We start from the raw sequence: 21004 nt of genomic DNA on the forward strand, positions 1-21004 counted from the left end.
GGTTTTATTGCGGTGATGAGTTTGTATCTACGAGTGCATTTGTGCTAATTGGTAATACATTCTTGATAGCTTGACAATAAAACAACGAGAACGTTTACATTGATCGGCAAAAGAAATATAAATACAAGTACTGGTTAAAAAATTATATAAAACGGTTTCCCACGATTTGAGCTAGGTCAGAAACTTCAAAACATAAAAATATCATACATACACACTCGCGAAAAAATGATGTGTAAGTTTATCTATTAAAGAATTACCGGTGGAATTCCAAAAATTTGGAATAAGTAAGTGTCCCATATTATATCTGTAATTTGTTGTGGATTGTTTTTGAACTATTGGATGCAAGAGGTGTACCTGGCAACGTTGTCCGCCACCACAGTACAGCGTATTTGGTTCAGGTCATCGGGCCCGTTAATGCGTAGTATACGACGGGTGGAAATATCGATTTTTGCGAAGTAGAGAGCGCCACTTGCGTTCCTTCAGTACGCGCTCCTTGTGGCGTGTATTGGTCTAGCTTTACACCACCGCTCTCTACAACCACTACATCTCGACATATTTTCTGTCGAGTACTTCAAGTCAGCTGATCTGTGTCACTCTTTGTGTTCGACAGACACATTTTTACTTTTTAGGACATATCCATCATATGCGATCTTATAAAATGTGTAAGGGTTGTATACACGGAAATATGTATATACCAATCTTAAGTCTTACTGCGTTTAATTAAGTTACTAGTGTGTACAATAGATTAATGAATTCTTTAGGCGTAGTTGGTTATCTTTTTTTACTGATTTTAAGTTCTTTTATATATTTGTTAACATCATTTTATAGGTTTGCTTTTCTTTTTTCCAATACCGCCAGTTAGTGTTTTTTCGGTTCTTATCTCTGGGCATTTTGGATATGTTCCAAACAAATTAGTCTTTGTACTCTTTTGACATATACCAAACAAAATATTTGGTCCTTCGTAATCTTCTTGAATTCTGTAATGATTATTTTTCATATATCCAATCCTATAGTTTTCCTCCTATAATGATATTACTTTCCCACACTTGAATCATGGATTGTTATGATTTATTCTTTTTCCATATTTCGCTACCCTCTAAAATTATTAGGTCTCATCAAAATTTTAAATATTCCCATTAAGTAAGGCTCTCCTTGATATACTTTAGTCCTTAGTAGTCTTTATCTATGCATGTCTGATGATAGGAAACAATCTTGAAATACTAAGCTAATGTTTAGCTGGTAAATTTACCAATTTAAATAGAAAGACTGATAGACGTACAATAGTACGCCTCTGTACTATATTTCCCTTCATTATATTTCTTTGCAAATGTATCTTTATCTTAAAAAGGGTTCGAGATTTCGTTAAACGTCTCTTATTACCTCATAAACCTCTCTTATTACCTCATAAACCTCTCAAATTTTTATTACCTCAGACTCTTTCAAAAGGTTTATATACATAATATCTGCTGGGTCAATCCGACGCAAAATTTTCGGTGCAGAACAAACAACTCGAACCGATCTTTTTCTTCACAGCTGCATAAATTAGTCCATTTTTATTTACACAATACTCGAAGTGATAATCCTAGTCGTCAGTAATCTAGGTTAAAATTCCTTTTATGGTCATGAAGAACAGTTCGAGCCATACATCTGTATTTTTTATCGTTCTATTTTTACTAAAAGGTTTCTTAATAGTAAGTCATAAAAACATTTAAGTAATTGCTTTTGAATTTACAAACTATAAGCCATAAATATATCACAAAAAAAAATAACGACAAAAGGCTGGTTTTCTCCTACATACACTAAGAATTTAAGAAATATCTCTCACTCTCAGAATCACTTACTCTCTATTCCTTAGTTAGGACATATCGCTCTCGTAACGTATTAAACGTACATACTCGACAGAGCAAAGTAGTCATTTAAACTCAGTTATTTTCAAGACAAGTCGTAGATTAAAAGTGTTAATTAATCTTAATCATAATCAACCACTTAGAATTTTTGGTTCTCGTCTTATGTTGAAGGAAAGAGACATTCACCAGGTATGTACATGTGTGTGTGTGTTGACCTTTTTTGACACAAAGGGTTTCTATACATTTCGGTGAACTTTCATTTATCATTGTCAATACATTCATCAGCATCTGGGACAAAGGGTACGCAAAATTTGGTTAGTTTGTGATACCTCATCTTCTTTAGTTTTATTTTCGGAAGCTGTTGTTATAGCGAGTCGTATTCAAGCCAATTGGCTTATAGTACATTTTCCAATCATGTAAGCTTCTGGTTCAGGTTTTAGTGTTAAAGAGACTACGTCTTAGGGCCAGCAACCCCGGTTTGTGAGTCTTACGTTGCCATTAAGTGAATTCTGTTTAGAACTTTAATCAATATTATCAGCAACAATGTAATTTAAAACTAATTTAACCACATTTAAAGGGTTTTTACGCATATATTCAGTGGTTTCACATATTTATACCTGTAAAAGCACCGATGGCGAATAGTTATTTCGAAAACGTTCTGTGACGTAGCCTGTAAGGGTTCTTTTAAATAACTATACCTTTTATAAAGGATTTTTTAATTAAAATTTTTGAAACTTAAAATAGTTTAAAATATATTTTCAATTTGAAAATCACAGGCTTTTATTTATACTAAATTTTTGTATCTTTTTTCAGGTACGAACATACTTTTTGAACTACTAGATTCCCCTCATCAAACATATCCTTGTAAGTAAGTACGTGTAATTGTAGATTTCTCCATTGTATGGTTTAACATATAAAAGGGACAGTTTCCCCGCTAAATATTTAGTTTCTTTAGGTCGGGATCTGACAAAACATGGAGCGGCGTTCTTCATCGAAGTAGTAGAAAATAAATAATAGAAAATCTAAAGACGGGAACCAACGCAACTTGGAATACCGTTTTTTCCCTCAATATTTGTGGTTTATTATCCCTGGGATAGCACCAAACTGTCTATTTACGCTAGGCGCGTGTTGTTCCGTCATTTGTCAGTTAATCAACACGGTTCAAAGGAAGGTTGGAAGCTGATGCATAGTACGTACTTACCCCTCCTACTCTTTCGACGCAGCTAGGGTTTGATACGGTCAGTGTAGTGCTAACTTTACTATGGAATGGTCTAACTAGGTTGTTGGAATTTTTATCATTGTATAAATTACCCAACTTAATAAATTTTTTATCGTTAACACTGGTGAACAACACTAAACTAAACCCGAGTAGACACGCTCTATTGGGGTAGTTATCAAAAAGTAAATACTTATTTTATAAAGGAATTGTTAAATAAATTTTTTGTGATACATGGTATACAGCCAGCTACAGGAACTTGGTTTCCTTGTGGAAATACTTATTAATTTCACAGTAACGTGCTCTCTTTTCTTTTCACTATTATCTATTTTCTATCTCTTTTCGCCGATGCGAACTGGCGAAGAGCGCCTTTACAGAATCTGCTATAGAAATTTGCTTGTTTTAAATTTTTGATCCCCATTATCTATAAAACTAACTATACATGTAGTAAAATAAACATAGTCCTCAATCAAGTTCAAGGTATGTACCAAATGAAAACTGTCAATTACAGGATGAATTTGAGTTGAATTTTATTAAAATATACATAAAATATACATGGAACAAAATTTTTATTTACGAAAAATATTGCGGAATATGATTCTCGCTTTGCATCCCAGGTTCGAATCCCCCTTTTTCATTTTATTAATGAAATATTTTAATAGTAATATTTAAAATATCTTAATGGAATTAAAGGAATTAATCTCAAAATGAATTAATCACCCGCAAAAATTATACAACAGTTTTGGTCGTCCATTTCCAGTTTTCAAAATTTCATCTCCACAATTCAATACATAAATATATGTATTCTATATAGTACTCTGAGCGGCCATGCAATAGTTATATTTGTCGATTTCTAATTTAATATTTCAAGAAAAGGCGCACTTTTACTTACATTCCCAATCAGAATAGAATTTCTTGGTTACATGAATAAAAGATGGAGTGTACTGCAGGGTTATAATTTGGTTACCCTCTTCCGTTAATGATGAGAGTGAGGGGAGTGATCAGGGTTCGATTTCAATTCGAGAAACATAATGAAACTAATTCAATAAAAACATCGCGCCGTGTGTCCGTGACCTCCGAGCGCCCTCTTTGATTTGCATATTATTCCGTATCTAAACGATGCGATTGTATAAGATTTTAGTTCCCTTGGCCTTTTCCTTTCTCGGAGTAAGTTGGTAACACCTGTTCGTTTTTATTATTTATTTTTTCTCGGGGCAGGTATCTATCGTTCTTGTTTTAGAGCAAGATCGAGGCAGTGGCAGCGCGTGCTAAGTGAATGAGTGTAGTCTATAAAGATATTTATATTCTGGAAGTGACATTGTGTATAAATCTTACTCACTTCTATTAGAAATTTTCCAGATTTCATATTCGTTTAATATAATATTCTAAGTGTGAGTAGATTGTTTTATTACCTTATTCTTTTATAAGCTTTTTTTCTATTTAATTCCCAATAGAGGGACTATCTTTCAATACATCAAACCAATTATGACAGGTTGATGAACACGGACCGAAAAATAATATAATAATAATAAATAATCACAAGAATCAAAGTAGTAACGTTGATTCTAAATACCAGAGATAAAACTAGAAACGTTGGTCAACATTTTAGCGTAAGGTTGTAAAGTCTGTGATACAGACTACAGAATGTTGTGGTTCAACAATTAATGCTGTATTATCACTTAAATACCATTCTCTTACAATGTTGGGTTGTTGTCGAATTGAACCAGGCTCTAAATTTTAAGATGGTATTCTTTCGGATTCTGTTCAACGATAAAATTTATTTCCCGAATTAACTTGAAGTAATGTGTGCCATTAATTGTACAGTTGCGGTAAGAAATATAGTAGATCGCTCTGTTTTGTAGGTTTTGATAGTTCTCCTTTAAGATATAGTGCAGCGGCTGGTTGTTCTTGTCATTAAATATGTATTTAAACATATTTATTTTTTACTTAGGTATATATCGTTAAAGCAGGACATATCATATGTGCTCAAATTAATTTTGACAATTTTTTATTTACATTTCACCTTACAAGCTTTCACCATAGCTTTTTATATATTTTTTTCATTATTACACTCATTATCTCATCTCAGAAAACTAAAACAATAGTAATCAGCAAAGAACCAACCAGATGTAAAATAGAAATTGATGGCATCAGTGTTGAACAAGTCATCATCATCATCTTCTTCCTCTTCTTCTTTTTATATAGACATGACTCTGTCTGTTTTTCAATGTGCCTCCAGTAAGTTGTCATTCCATCGTTTGCGTGGTCTTTCTACTGATCGTCGTCCTATTGGGGAACCGTCTCTTGCCGTCTTTTTTACTCAATTTGTTGTCATTCGGCTTATATGATCGTTCCATTCTACTCTTCTATTTCTTACCCAGTTTTTGATGTTCTCCACCTTGCATCTATGTCGTATATCTGTACTTCTAACTCTGTCCCATAGTGTCTTACCACCAATTTTTCTAAGTGTTTTCATCTCTGCTGTTTCTAACATCCTTTTTGTTCTCTCTGTGTCAGGTCTTGTTTCTGCCGCGTATGTCATTATTGATCTGATGGCTGTTTTGTAAATTCTGCCTTTCGTTTCTTTCCCGATATTTTTATTTCTCCATATTGTTTCGTTTAGGCAGCCTGCGGCTCTGTTTGCTCTATTCACTTGATCTTCCACTTCGGTTTCGAGCTTTCCATAGCTAGATAATGTGATGCCTAGATATTTAAACTCCATCACTTGTTCTATTATCTGACCTTCCAGCTCCAATTTACATCTTAGTAAACTTGCTGTTATAACCATGCATTTTGTCTTTGTTGGGGAAATTAACATGTTAAATTTTCTGGCGGTTATATTAAATTGGTGCAGCATACGTTGTAAATCATCTTCACTTTGAGAGAGTAGTATTGCGTCGTCTGCATAGCAGATTATTGAGTTGTTTTTCTCCCATTTGGTATCCTTTTTTAGTTCTTACTTTTTTTATTATTTTATCCATAATCAGGTTGAACAATAGAGGACTCAGGGAATCTCCCTGCCTTATCTCATTGCCAGCTTCAATAGGGTCGGTTAGTTCTTCTTCTACTTTTACTTTTATTGTGTTGTTTTGGTAGATATTTTCGATCGTTTTGATTATTCCTAGAGGTATGTCTCTTGCATTCAGTAAGTGGATAACGTCTTTTAATTTGACCCGGTCAAATGCCTTTTTAAGGTCCACGAAACATATCATCATCATCAATCAGCCAATCGCGTCCACTGCTTGACATAGGCCTCCCTCAGTTCTTTTCAGTGTTCTCTACATTGGTCTGCTTGTAGTCAGTTTCCCGCTACACGTTTTATGTCACCGGTCCATCTAGTCGGTGGTCGTCCTCGTCTTCTTTTATAGTTTCTGTGCCTCCATTCCATAATACGTCTTGTCCACCGTCCATCTTGTGTTCTGGCTAAGTGCCCTGCCCAGTTCCACTTAAGCGTCGTGGTTCTTTCGATGACGTCTTGAACTCCTGATCTTTGCCTGATTTGTTGGTTTGTTGGATTGAACAAGTAATAGAAATAAAATACCTGGGAATTGCACTATCTAGCTATTGAGACCTGGACAAAGAAGTGAGAAATCAAGTACAAAAAGCAAATATACTCATTAACACTGAGATGAAGTCAAGAGTTTATAAAGCTAGTGTAAGACCAATTATGACATATACCTCAGAAACAAGACCCGACACAGCCACAACGCAAAGGCTACTGGAAACTGCAGAGATGAGAGTACTGAGAAGAATTACAGGAAATACGCTGAGAGATCGAAAGAGAAATGAAGACATTAGAAGAAAATGTAACATACAGTGTATAAATGAATGGACACAAAATAGAAAAAAAGAATGGAATAACCACATAAGCAAAATGGAGGAGACCCGTGTCGTCAAAATAGAAGCGAAAAGAAAGAAGAACTAGAGATATAAATGGAAGAAACATCAACAACAGCACACGAACATATTCACCAAGATTATTGTAAGCACTAACGGAATTTGTTTATTTTGTCTTTAATTGAAACTCGGGACACATTTTTGTATCTAAAACTTTTGAAAAATGTAGACGTCATCGTAGATTTGCTTTGTTATTTGGCATTTATTACCCTTATTCTGTGCCACTGTATCCGGTATTATATTACCCTACGTATTATTATTCAGGATAAACCTGTACGCAACGGAAGTGAAGAAGGGTCATCGGATAAAAAGTGTGCTTATAATATACATAAAAAATAGTACGAAGGGTTCGCACTAAACATCAGCTGTCTACGATATGTTACACTCTATCGGCATTTGATAGAAGAACTCGTTCAATATAATTTATAGGTGTATTTCAATAATTACACTACACACATCTTTTGAGACAGGTTATTAAAAGATTAAAAAAAAAAATAAAACAAGATATAGCAACAATTTTCTAAAATATTTTATAAAAATGACAGTCCCAAGCTACCCAAATAAAATTCAACGCTGTATCACAAAGATAAAAATTGAAAAAAAAATTAGAATTTCTAAAAAAGCAAATATATCATATATTTCATTGGATAATCTCCCATTCAGTATGTAGTTTGACCCCGTCTGCTTTTTAAGACTTCTTGTGGTGCCCTATCCGTACCTTACATTATCAGTGCAATCATTTTGTTAATAATTCGGTTCACGTTCTTTCAAGCCACTTTCGAAAGTTAGCTAGCCAGTAGATCTTTCTTTTTCCGGAACCTCTCGTTCGTCAATCTTTCCTTTGATAATAACATGGAGTAACTCACACTTTTCTTCTTGTCTCATAGTTCTTCTATATATCCAGAGTTAAATGCTTGTATTTATCTCTTCTCTGGCAAGGCCCGGGCTCCAAAACCGTACAGCAAAGCAGAATAAACATAATATGACATTAAGCGTTTATTCATAATAAGCCTAAACCTCTGTTGTTGGTGGTTCATTATCATCACCTTTAGCAAATAGGGATCGAGTGTAATCTGCCCATGTTTCCTTCTGAATGTGTTTCGTTTTTATTAAAAATTCATCTCTATAAATGTTTGAATGTATGAATTAATATATTATTTAGTTATTTAGGTATGTCTGTGTAAATATTTAGAAATGGCTATATAATTATTTAGAAATGCTAAAACAAAAAGTTACTGAGGTAATAAATATAGTGGGGGAAATAGAAGCACTTGTTGAGATTAAGGTAAAAATATATTAAAAAAAAGCAAATGCACAGCGCATAGAAAAACCAATATCATCGTAACCTAGTCAACAGTAGAATACTCAATATCAGCCTCTGACCGACATACAAAAGATACTTTTTAAATGAAGTCCTGTCCTGAAATCCTCCGATTCTTTTGTAATGCAAAACTTGGTGGTGTATATGCTCCAGCAACCCTCCTCTATCGGCCTTCATAGGAATGAAAATTTATGTTATTTTTTTTTCTTTGGAGAATAGCAACACCGTTTATCTCTCTTGTGTTGTTGGACACGACAAAGCCTGCAAGATGGATTGTCTCCTTGTGCAATAAAAGAATAAGCAAATGGATGTTAGAGACGGTAATCGACACTTTTTCCCTTGTTGAAGAGAAAAGGTTGTTTCAAATGTCGCCGTTAAATGTGATGATTTTTTACCTACAATTGGAAATCAAAAGGAAAAAATGTCCGCATTTTTCTTAAAAGGGACGATTATTAAATTATTCCCTAAATTGGTACATGTATGTATGTTTCAAAATTGTAGCTAAGGTAGCTCACTCTCTGGAGTCGTCATCACGACTTGGGACTTGTTGCGAGTCTTCTGTTTTGGTAGTGATCAGTGCATGTCAGTACATGTAGTAATTATCATTTCATTATTTCATATTTCATCTGCTGGCTTCTCCTATAATATTGGTCGGATGTACTTGTGGTCAATGTTCAGTTTACCATAGAGTTTTTGTGCAGTTCACTTCAATGGTGACTGTCCATAATTTTATACAAAGTCTGGACATTGTTATTGTAGAGAAGTTGTCATATGTCGAATATCACTTTGAACATTTCCGTTAAATCTGAATGACCAGGAGCCATTCTGTCTCTTGCCATTGCGTATAATGTACCATACTAAACAATTATTTTAAATGCTTTGTCGTTTTATCTGGTGTTCGTTATTTGATAAGTGTATGGAAATGCTTATGATATCCTAAATGTGCTGGGTAGCTAAATTTTCGTCAAATGTTTTAGACTTACTTCACAACGTTATATAATTTTTATCAACCATCAACTTCGAATTTTTGTCGAAGTTTGATACTTTTCTTTCACTTGAAAAACGTTTTTTGGCTATTTCAGATGCCCCTGGAGATGCTCTGAGCGCGAAAGTACTTGGGCAAGATTTAATAAGAGAACTGGGCTGCATATCTGCGTTTTATTTGTAAAATTCATATATTCGAGCATTCAACCAAATCTTATTTAAATAAAAAATATCACTAACCTACCAGGGCTTCTGAATATAACACTTTCGTATTTTTTTTACATTCCTCCAAGATCGTAATTTTACATCACCCTGGAAATAACAACTTCCTGAATTTATATCGTAATTTTTGGCTATTTTGTTATTTTTCGATTTAAACTATTATGTATATTCACCCCTTTTGGGCAAGTACACTCCTACAATATCGCTAAGTTTTGCATCACAAAAGGATTAGCCGTTTCCTCATATAAGATGTGCTATTCCAAGCTGCGGCGACGATATCTCTATTGTTCCACTCCACTTATTCAATTCGACTTCCGATGGGGCCAAAATCCCGCCGTTCTCCGTCTCTAGAACCTGTTTTATTAGACGGGTTCCTTCTACTCGTACTACGTCAAAACAAAGGACATAGTGTCGGTTATAGCTCAGCGGGGCATAACCTCAAGCATATGAATTCGATTCAACAAATTTATACCATCTCGTAAACAATTTTCATGAAGAAACCGAATCGAAGAACCGTTTAGTATTTATTATTCCGAAAAAATGCTCGCAATTTTTAATTCACAATATCAAATAGATAAATTATTTGATAAATAGGTGGAGATTAACAAATATAATGGAACCTTTGTTATATAAAATTAAAATATGCTCTGAGATTGATTGTAAAAGATGTTTACAATAACCTTTTTGTTTAATATAGTTATTTAAAGAAATCTTCCAACTTTTTCTGCTTATTTATTTTCACAATTTCCTTGCCGTAAAGCTTCATTATAAAAACATCGAAAGGCTCTAGGAATCGTAGGCTATCTATAAATAATAAAAAAAAAAATGATAAAAACCACATAATTTTCTTTAAAACGTGACAATGTACGCAGTAAAAGAACAGGGTAAGTAAATTTACAACTAATGCACCAAAAAAATATTTATCTTGGACAACAAAATAGAAGCTCTCGAAAACTGTGTTACAACTGACACTCTGCAATTTCTTCGTCCTCGTCGTCTGCTTCACTTTGGTTTGTTTCGTTTGGTAAAACCATGTCAGCAATGTCTTGGTCCGTAAAATCTGGCTTTGAATTATTATTGACAGTGACCAAAAAGTTTTCAACCATATTCACGTCTTTCAATTTAACGATTTCGGAATAAATATTCCATCTTCAATGCTGCTACTAGGTATAGATGTTTAAAGCCACTAAATACATGGGTGAAAACCCTTTAAATGTTATTTAATTGGTATTGGATTACATGGTTGGTAATAGTTTTGTAGGAAGTAAGTTTAACTCATGGCAACGTATACTCTCAACTAGGGTTACTGGTCCGGAGACGTAATCTCCAAACGGACTTTAGGTAGCAACCAATCAAAATGATATTGTAGAATGGATGTATGAACTAACAGTCAGTGGTCAATATGTTGGAGTAAAATATATTCTGAATTATCTCTCTTATTTACAATCTTATTATAGTCCAAATTGAATTACTGCGTTCTTTTTCCATAGCACTTTGGAACTTACATGAAACAAAATATTGGTTAACGGTATTAATATCTTAATGTTATTATTTTATGCTATTTTAGTATTTACATATTACACTCGTACCTCTCACTATTTCATTACCAGAAACGATCGTTTGTCAATATTCTCATTAAAATAGTTGAGTACCAATCGTTGAAATAAACTTTAGTTCTTAGAACCCATTTAAACGGAATTTTTATATTGCCACTACATTTATTCTTAGATCAAAACCTGAGAGGCTGCAATAAAAATTGAAATTTACAGTGACGTTTATGATATAAAATTGAACCGGAACAGATATATAATCGAAATGATAATTAATAACTAACGTACTACATGCCATTATTTGCGTACATAACAAAAAAACCTTGAGCTATTTAAACTGAAAAAATTTCTAGTTATTTGTTTAGTTACAATTCTCCATTTTGTCATTTATTTGTTTACCTAACATCTATCATTCCTGAGGTATATACACTGCCCCGCAAAATTAACCGGACCCGTGAAATTCTAAAATTTTCTCCTTTTAGTTTTGTTGAATTGCCCTGTATACCAATTAAATATATTTATCAAAATGTAAGTTGCCTTTCTCCATTCGTTTACTTATAAAATAATGCTATTACATTGATTGTATTCCTTTTTGGTGTATTGTTGGCTGCTTTTTCGGAAAAGAAAAGTGTTTTTAATAACAAAGAATAATTTATGAATCCAGATCAAGTAGTTACTCTCTTTAATGATGGGCGCTTTATTCGGTATATCGAAGAAATGCTTGGCGTTCCGCGAAGTACAATATCCGATGCTTTACATAAATTTCGAGAAACTGGTTCTTACTCCAGAAAGCCTGGACAGGGAAGACAAATGTCACGAGAGTGGATAGTTACTGCTACAGCTTTGACTAGGAGACTGGTAGATGTTCATGGTACTATAGTTTCAAATGATACCATACGCGACCAGAATTTATCATCTTATATAGCTGCAGTAGGCCCTTTATTGGACGCAGCTCATCGAAGACAACGCATGGAACTGTCTCGTGCTCATGCAGATTGGAATATGGAAGATTCGAAAAACGTTCTGTTTACAGATGAGTTCCATTTTACGATAGATATTCACCGGATGATCGCCAAAGAGTGTGGAGAAGATCTGGAGAACGCTATGTCCAATGGTGATTCTATCTTAGAGTACAGTTTGCTTCTATTTTAGTAATACAGAGGTATAATGGTGTGGGGCGGAGGAGACCTTAATGCTGATGATTACGTCTGCAAGAACATGTGGTACGTTTTATGCATTTTGTAGGTGAAAATTTTCTCCTAATACAGGGTAATGCTAGGCCGCACATAGTCATTGTAACAATGCAATACTTTACAAATGTTGCTGGCCTCCCAGAAGTCCATACCTTAACCCTTAGAGGAATTTTGGCACAACTTTAGAAGATTATTTAGGCAAAATTTTGGCGAATTTGAAACTGTGGTAGCGTTAAAACAGGCGCTGGTAAAGGAGGGATTGCTGCTTTGATCCAGTCTAAATTTAAAATAAACTTAGTGTCCGGTTAATTTTGCACCACAGTGTGTAATATCTTAAAACGTCTATCACAGATTTTCTTCATCGTACTAGAACAATAACTTAATATCCATATTAATTGTAAAATCTAACCAAATTAGAATTCATTGGTCTATCTAAGGCCTCTACAAATTGAATGAAGCCAAAGTTGAGCTGTATAAAATTTTTTTTTACTTATCTACAGTTTTGTCTACGAAAGAACAATGATTGATGTCTTCCAAACGAAGTAAAAATGATCCTTCTGTAGCAAATGAGAAAAACAATCGTTATTTTACTATCGCCGAAATGAAGAAAATGTTAAAATTATGGTGTGATAATGAGGTAAATGAGAAAAATTGTCCTATTGATCAGAATACAGTGTGATCCCAAGCTAAGCTAATTTTTGAGAGGTAGAAAAAGAATGCTGGAGAAATCGCTAAAGATGAACAGTTTAAAGCTATTAATGGTTGCCGATTCAAAAGTCGCTGTAATTGGCAAAGCATTGCAGAAAGCGGAGAAGCAGCAAGTGCTGATAAAGAGGCTGCGTCTTATTATCCACAGAAAATCAAAGCCATACTAGATGAATGTGGCTACACCAAACAAACCATATTTAATGTCAATGAGACTGGCCTGTTTTGGAAGAAAATGCTTAAGAGAACTTTCATCACACGTGAAGAGAAAACCTTTACAGGTTTTCAGGCTGTGCAAGATCAATTGATAGTGATGGTGGGGTCAAATGCAGCTGGAGATTGCAAGTTAAAACCACTCTTAAGTTTATCGCTCAGAAAATCCAAGAGCATTAAAAAATAAATCTAAATTTGGCTTGCCTGTAATTTGGACTTCTAATCGTAAAACTTCGGTGACAGCTTTTTGATGATTGGTTTGGTCATTCATTTCATACCTGAAGTCGAACGTTATTGTCAATCTAAACAAATTTCATTTAAAGTGATGCTAATTATCGACAACGCTCCAGGTCATCCTCCTGCAACTTTAACTAGTTTTGACCCACGTGCAATGATGTCTTCCAAACGAAGTAAAACTGATCCTTCTGTAGCAAATGAGAAAAAAAATCGTTATTTTTGGAATGCACGTGTGAAAGTTGAATTTTTGCCACCTAATACAACCAGTTTACATCAACCTATGGATCAGGGAGTCTTTAAAACATTCAAGGCTTATTACACCAGACGATCATTTGCACATCTCCATGAAGTTATAAGAAAAAACGTTTTTAAACGAAGTTGTAAGAAAAAAAGCTCTATGTTAGACTTTTGGAAACAATTCAACGTGTTAGATGCAGTGACAATAATTGGACAATCTTGCAATGAAGTTGAAATATCACAAAAAAAAGTTGAATGGCGTCTGGAAAAAACTTTGTCCTTTTTTTTTTCATCACTTACACTGAAATGGAATTGATGCCAGAGCATGATGAAGTTAGTAATGTTATTAAAGAAGTTGTTGATATCGCCCAGCAAATAAATTTAGAAGTTGATAGTGATGACGTTGAAGAACTGTTGAATTCCCACAATCAGAAGCTCATAGAAGAAGAAGGAGACAAGACATTAAGGAGCTTTTGAGTGTTTGAATAGCGCATTTCTTCTACCAAACAGTATTACTGTATAAAAGAAGTGTTTGTTTTTGCTTTGAGTGTTTTGGTTTTGTTTGCTTATATTTTTTAGTTAATATCTCAGGAAGCTGTGTTCAGAATTATTTCTAAACCTGTAAAATTTTTACACAACATTGTAGTGTTCATCCTTTCCAATTTTGTTAATATTTCTCTTAACTTCTCGCTAGTTATTTTTCCTCGTTTTTTTTTCGCTTCAATGTAGCTCTAATAAACTGCATAAATATTTTTCTGTACATTTAAACGCATACAGCGCGCCATATTTAAAAAATGAAAGCACCGCCTTGAGCCGTCTCACAAAAGGACAAGTCTACAGATATTTACGGTAAATTGAACATTAATCAAAAATTGTATGATGAACTCAAATTAAGTGAAACAAATTGCAACACAACCAGAGTTCATTCACTTTAAATCACATGTCTTGCACGTAAAGTTGGCAAAAGCACATGTTATCTTGTCATTGGTGCAGATTTAGATTTGCGTCTACGTGTACAAGGCGAATCGAGTTTGTCGCTCAAGGTATTTTCTAGACTGCATATCTATCATGTATAGTTCATTAACTAAACACTGGGAACAACTATAACAAATGTCACAAAGTTTATTAATAATTGCAGTGATTCCGGCTTCAACGTAATGTTGCGTGGAATACTAACATAACTACTTTATGAGTGGTTAGTGAAGACATTTAGAAGACAACAATTTTCTCAAGATGGCTATTTTTCTTTTTAAAACCATGGAAAAGATAGGAATGTCGCGTAAACTGAAAAACATTATTATAATAACTCTAAACGAAATCAAGAGCAAAATGACGATTGGGGAAGAGAATACTAAGGCTTAGAGAAGAGCTGATTCAGGCTCTCTTCTGTATACTATTTTTTAACCATTGAAAAAATTATTAGGAAATTACTTAGCAATTCAGGTTGCACTGTCTTCAATAACACGATACATATCTTTGGTTGTTATGCTGACGTCGGTATGCTCAGTAGTAGAAAACAGGATATAAGATATAATTTTTCATCCTGACTGAGGAATCTAAGCAAGTCGGAATCCTTATTGAGTGAAACAAACTATCTACATGTTGTTGGGCAGGGATTTCATAGGGTTAAAAATTTCAAATATGTGGGATCAAGAATAACTGATTTAATTTCTAATCAATTGAAGATAACACAGGCCGACAAGCCTGAGACCCAGAAAACAGGCTATACTTTTTGGTAAAAAACATAGACATGTAATAGACTGATCGTTGCAATATCAGCCCGTTCCCCCAGTACGACATAGAAAACTGACGCAAAGCAGTCTCTGCGTCTCTTTCTAATGGGCCGGGTTTATCGATCACGTAAACTAAATGACCAATGGGAAGGTCACGTGGTCGATAAACCTGGACCATTAGAAAGAGATGCAGGGACTGCTTTGTGTCAGTTTTCTCTGTCGCACTGGGAGAATGGGTCTGTATTCCAGTGCTCAGTCAATTTGTATTTTATGTATCTGCCAAAAACCGATATTGTTGCATTTTTAGGTTAGGATATCTCAGAAATCAGAGCCAGCGCACAAAAAACCTATATGTTGAATAGCATAAAACAGAACATTTTATGCTATTCAACATTTGATGAAATCACATTTACTTAGCCAGAAAACAAAAAGGAGTCTCTAGCTCACACTACTAAGACTAGTTTTCTTATATACAAAGAAACATCAGTTCTCGAGAAACAAGATGAAGGAAAGCTAAAGTGATAACTGGCAAAGACGTAGTTGTGTCCAAATCAATCTCTGTGAAGCTTTGTGGCAGAAGTTTACGAGGTAGATCAAGAATTAGGTGGATAGATGATGGAGATCTCCGGGAGCTAGGCTTAAGAGGATAGCGACTCTTAACCCTTTCGCAAACCACCAGTGGGGCAGTTAAAGAAGACGGCAGAGTTTTTTGCAAGATGGTCCATGTTTCGAGTTTGCACCGAAATTAGCCAAATGTCGAGAATGTAGATGGACTCCCAATCAACGTTCTAAGAATATGGCCAACATATTTTGCCGATTTTATGCAGTTAGACGATTGAGGTACACCAAGAGCGGATAACTTGTCATTGCGAGATTTTCTGATCTACACAAAGATGCTTCAGAGGAGGATTTCAGGTTGTGGTTCCCTAATGCAGATAATGCGTCAGCAGATCTAGATCTAGAAACGTCCAGGTTTTTATTAAAACAAGTTGGTGATCAGTTTTGTGATTTGTTAGTACAAGAAAAAAAAGCTCATTCAGAGCATTTGACTGGTGATAAAACTGTAGCGTGGAAGAGAGTGGTGCAAGGTGTTCGTGAACTGTGCGATGTATGTGAAACGACGTTGTTCAATTTTCATTGGGCTTGTGGAAAATGTGGTTTCGTTGTGCCTATAGATTGTTATAAGGGTCGCAAACGGGGAACCTTTAAACTATGGGTAGAAGCTACTAAAGATCGTGATGAATACTCCTATACAAACCAACAAGTACATGAACAAGAAAAACTAATGTTCACATGAACCACGTTCATTTTCCGATTTTAAAACATATTCAACTATGCCACTTTTCAGTATAGCACAGAATAGTTCTGATCTAACAAAAAGAAGTACTGTCTCCTTTAGCAACACTATCTATTTAAGGCGGTTTCAAAACAGTTCAATAAATCTCGAAAGAGATATGAAAACGAAACAGGAACACCACATAGTATATTTTATATTTCCAGTTTTCAATTATAAGAATAGAATAACGGTTTGATGATATAGCTAGATTCTTATGTGACTCACTCTGTACATACCTACCATCAGTGCCAGAACTAGAAAGTCGGCATGTTTAAGGTGAATTTAAAATGCACTTCGTATGGGGTCCGACTAATGTACGGTGTTGACCCCATTCACACGTATGCTCATACTTTGATCAGCTGATGCAAAAATTCTTGAAATTTACCGACTACATCGACGTATCTAGGTCTAGGGATTTGTAAACGTATCGATAATAATTAGTAAGACATTATAAAGTGACATTTAAGGATATCTAGTGTAATTATCGTCGAAAGTAAAAGCGTATGTTTATATGTTAAGATTACAGACTAAAAATGTAGTAATGAGCTGTTGGAACAGGTATATTAATATTAAAGGTTGTGTAAATGCTTGGATTTTACAATTATTCAGTACTTTAGTTAACCGAATGTAACTATCGTTTATCTATTAAGATGAGTCAATCTTTAGACAAAATATAGTAGGTCTGGATTGTCACAGATTTGAATTCTCCTGGCTACGAAAATGAGTCTAAATTATTATGAAATAGCCACCACATTCCCCATCCTAAAAAACAGGCATAAAATAATATTGTGGGCTTATGGCAAGGTAAAATATACGAAAAAGCTTTTTTTAATTGCTTACCATTAGTAAATTTGTAAATTTATTCAATCCTATTAATTATGCAACCAACTATAACACTCTGCAACTACCACTCACCACTTCATTCATTAGAACAACTGTTATATTAGGACGTCGCCATTAAATAACCCTTAGAGATCGTATACCTTCCTGAACTACTTGTGGGAAAAAGTAATAAACTCGTTTAACTAAAGATTATTAAAGTCTATTTGTTTGCAACTGGTAGCTCATTTACAAATCCAAATCTTCAAATAGAGGTTAATTGTTACCGTCAAGGCCATAAACTATTGCCGTACTATTTTTGGATTTATAAGGCTATACTATTACATTCATAGAATACTTTGTCTCATTAGGGGATAATCCTTTATTAGTGACTTAAGGAGTTTGACAAAAATCATCTTTGGGGTACCTACCTGCCTACCTGCCGACTGAGTAAGGGAAATTGTGACGAATTTGATATCGTCCATGTTATCAGTTAGCAGTCAATGCGTTAAAATGACATCATCGTTTCAATTTGTTGCTGCTAAACTTAAAAACGACCCGTATTCTCTGAGAGAAAAAAGTATAATGTTCATGACTCTCTTCATCAACAACCTTTAACAACGGCTAATATGGGACTATATACTCCGGTATGACAGGTGTTAGTGAAAGAACCATTTACAGATTTTTAAGTACCAGGAAAGAAGGAAACATTACTGAGCCAAAAAGACATGAAGAAAAACAACCAATGGAAATTGATGACTTATCAAAAGGTTAACATCAGAGAATTGTGTGTAAGCAAATAGAAGAAGAACTATGTAGAAAGTACATAACTTTAAAGGACAATTATGTAAGGTATTGTGTGGACCACAGACCAAAATGGTAACAGCTAATTGATTACTTGTCTAAGCCCATATGAATCAAAGACGCAAAGAAAAATGTAAACAAAAAGTACCAAGTAATCGAAAAACTACAACAAATAATTGAAAAGTACAATTTTTAACTTATATACTAATACCAAGACAAATAATATCTTTTATGTACCAATACATTGGACACAATAACTGTTTTTTATAAATAATATACATTTGAAAGAACAAAGTCGGCTCTCGTTTGAAAAAGTGTTTATTGTGAACCGATTACTGAGTAGAAACCTCGAATCACAGAAAAACAAATTGGATATTCAAGAAATTCGTTGTTTAGGGGAACAAAATTCTCAAATTGTCACACGACGCACGGCTTAATATTTGATTTAAACAATAAATATTTAATTACGGCGTAGGAAGAAGTTTAATAGCATTCCACGTACATCGAACCTATTGTTTCTCTGTTATTAATAGAAAAGTGGTGGAGATGTATAAATAAATAACTAATATAGTTTCGACTTAAAAAACTAATACCAGGTAAACTAACAAAGGAGCCCTAATTATTTATCTTTTTTATGAAAAAGTGTAAGACAAAGAAAGTGATATATTAATTTACATATTTATAAACAGTATGTATAGAAATGGTAAGCTTGTGCTATTTAATAATTGTATAAAAAGGCGATAAAGAAAAGAAGGGGGTTGAGAATAACTTATCGATTTAGAAAAAGGAGTAAAAGGAAAACAAACATGGAAAACTGATGATGTGTATGGATTCTTATACGAAACGTCTTCTTTAATAAAGGATGAAGTAGCAAGTACCCTTTCTTTTATTCCCGTGAACTACATATTATATCTAAATTGACGATCGTACTCCTTTTTCCTTTAAGTTTATATTTTTGAGAAAACATTCTTGAGAATAGGTTCAGTTGTATGTTTATAGTAAGTTTTTGGTTGTTTATGGTAAGTTTTTATTAATTTTTTGTAAGACTGATAAAAAAATCAATAAATTTTAGATGTAGTTTCGACTATCTGTCGAAATGTCAACTAAAATAAAAAGTCTTTAATTATATTTAATTTTAACTGCATCTGTTTCCAAGAAAGTTTTCTTAAAAATATAAATTTAAGGTTCAAGAAAATAAAATAAACAATATAAGTATATATAATAAAAAATGTTAGTTTTAAGAGAGTAATATAAATTTAACATAAAATGAACCTTCGTTATCAGTTCAGTTGTTTAAAAAAATGCGAAGATTATGGTAAAAATGAATTAATTAAAGATTAGTAAGTAGGCTATGTTAGTAGCGACTGTACATATTGTTTGGAAACAGATTTTGTATCGTATTACCGTTTCAATAATGTATTCCATAGCGTGCGGAATAAGAAATTTGAAAATATCTATAGTTGAAGTGGGAAATTACCAAATATTGCAGGTGTTTTGTTTTGAATATTCCATTCGCCGTACATTCTGATTTACATATAAAATATTAAAATGCAATCGATCCATCATCATCATAACCAAAACCGTGAAGTCGAAAGGAACGGATCAAACGCTATTTTCGGGGGGATATAGAAGCTAGAAAAACAATATTTAAAATAATTATTGCATACAGTTGAACGCAGTTGGAATAAACATTTTAATCCGAAAATTGCGCTGAAATGCTGAATCGTGGGATATCGGTTCGGTATCCGATAAAGAAAAGGAAGAACAAAAGAAATTGATTACGGACACATCAAGATTTACTCATTCATTAATGAAATTTCAATCGTCATCATCACTATTTTTGCCCTTATCAGTATGCGAGGTTTCTCTAATTACATCGTTACCATCTTAACATATCGACGGTGTAAAGGCCAAAGGGCGTAACCCTCAAACTATGAATCTTACAGGACGCATAAAAAACTAAATTGTAACACGTTTTAACATACAGCTACAGCTGTATATTCATTTGTAAGATACGACTTTTGGGCCGGGATCTGTATTTCTGCTCAGTCTTTCAGAAAAAGCTAAAATTTCAATTTCCAATTTTTTAGGGTTTTACGCTCTTTGGCGTTTACAGCATGCACCATCGATATGCTCTCTAATTTTGGCATCAAATGGTGCCACTACATCTAGACTCCTTCTATGTCAGTTATGCCCATCTAACTCTGCATTTCCATCTATTTCCCCATTGCTCGATAATGTCGATTCCATATTAAAGGCATAAAATTTGTTTCAAGAGCTTCTCTTCGTCCTTCCAGCCGTTGTTGCGTGTTCTCTATCACTAAGTGGACTGGACACATATATACGGGACCTACAGTTTAACCATTGTTTAAAATAACGTTTGTGCAATATTAAAAATGTCCTGTGTTTTATCTGCAGGTACTAACATAACACATCTTTATTATTCATCTGGCGATATTTACACTTTCATAATTTTGTTAAATATGTAGCTAACTTGTTCCTGAATTTTTTATCGCAGTCCAGAGACGGAAACAAGTTGGGCAACAGATTGGTTGAATAGAGGTATGGAAGTGAGACTTAAATGGATAAATTATTTAAACGAGCATTTGAATTCTTGAATTTTAGTCAAACAATAAAAAAATATGAAAGATATCAGAAGTACGTGAAGAATAAAAGATTAAAGATTAGTA

At 33.9% G+C, this 21004-nt stretch overlaps 1 protein-coding gene across 2 annotated transcripts in view; it reads left to right on the plus strand.

Annotated features, from left to right (window-relative positions):
- The window catches only part of crp (transcription factor cropped), a 231810-nt gene that overhangs the window by 20370 nt on the left and 190436 nt on the right, over positions 1–21004 (plus strand). The window lies entirely within an intron of this gene.

Source organism: Diabrotica undecimpunctata, chromosome 3 (genome assembly GCF_040954645.1).
Source record: "Diabrotica undecimpunctata isolate CICGRU chromosome 3, icDiaUnde3, whole genome shotgun sequence".
Taxonomy (NCBI): domain Eukaryota; kingdom Metazoa; phylum Arthropoda; class Insecta; order Coleoptera; family Chrysomelidae; genus Diabrotica; species Diabrotica undecimpunctata.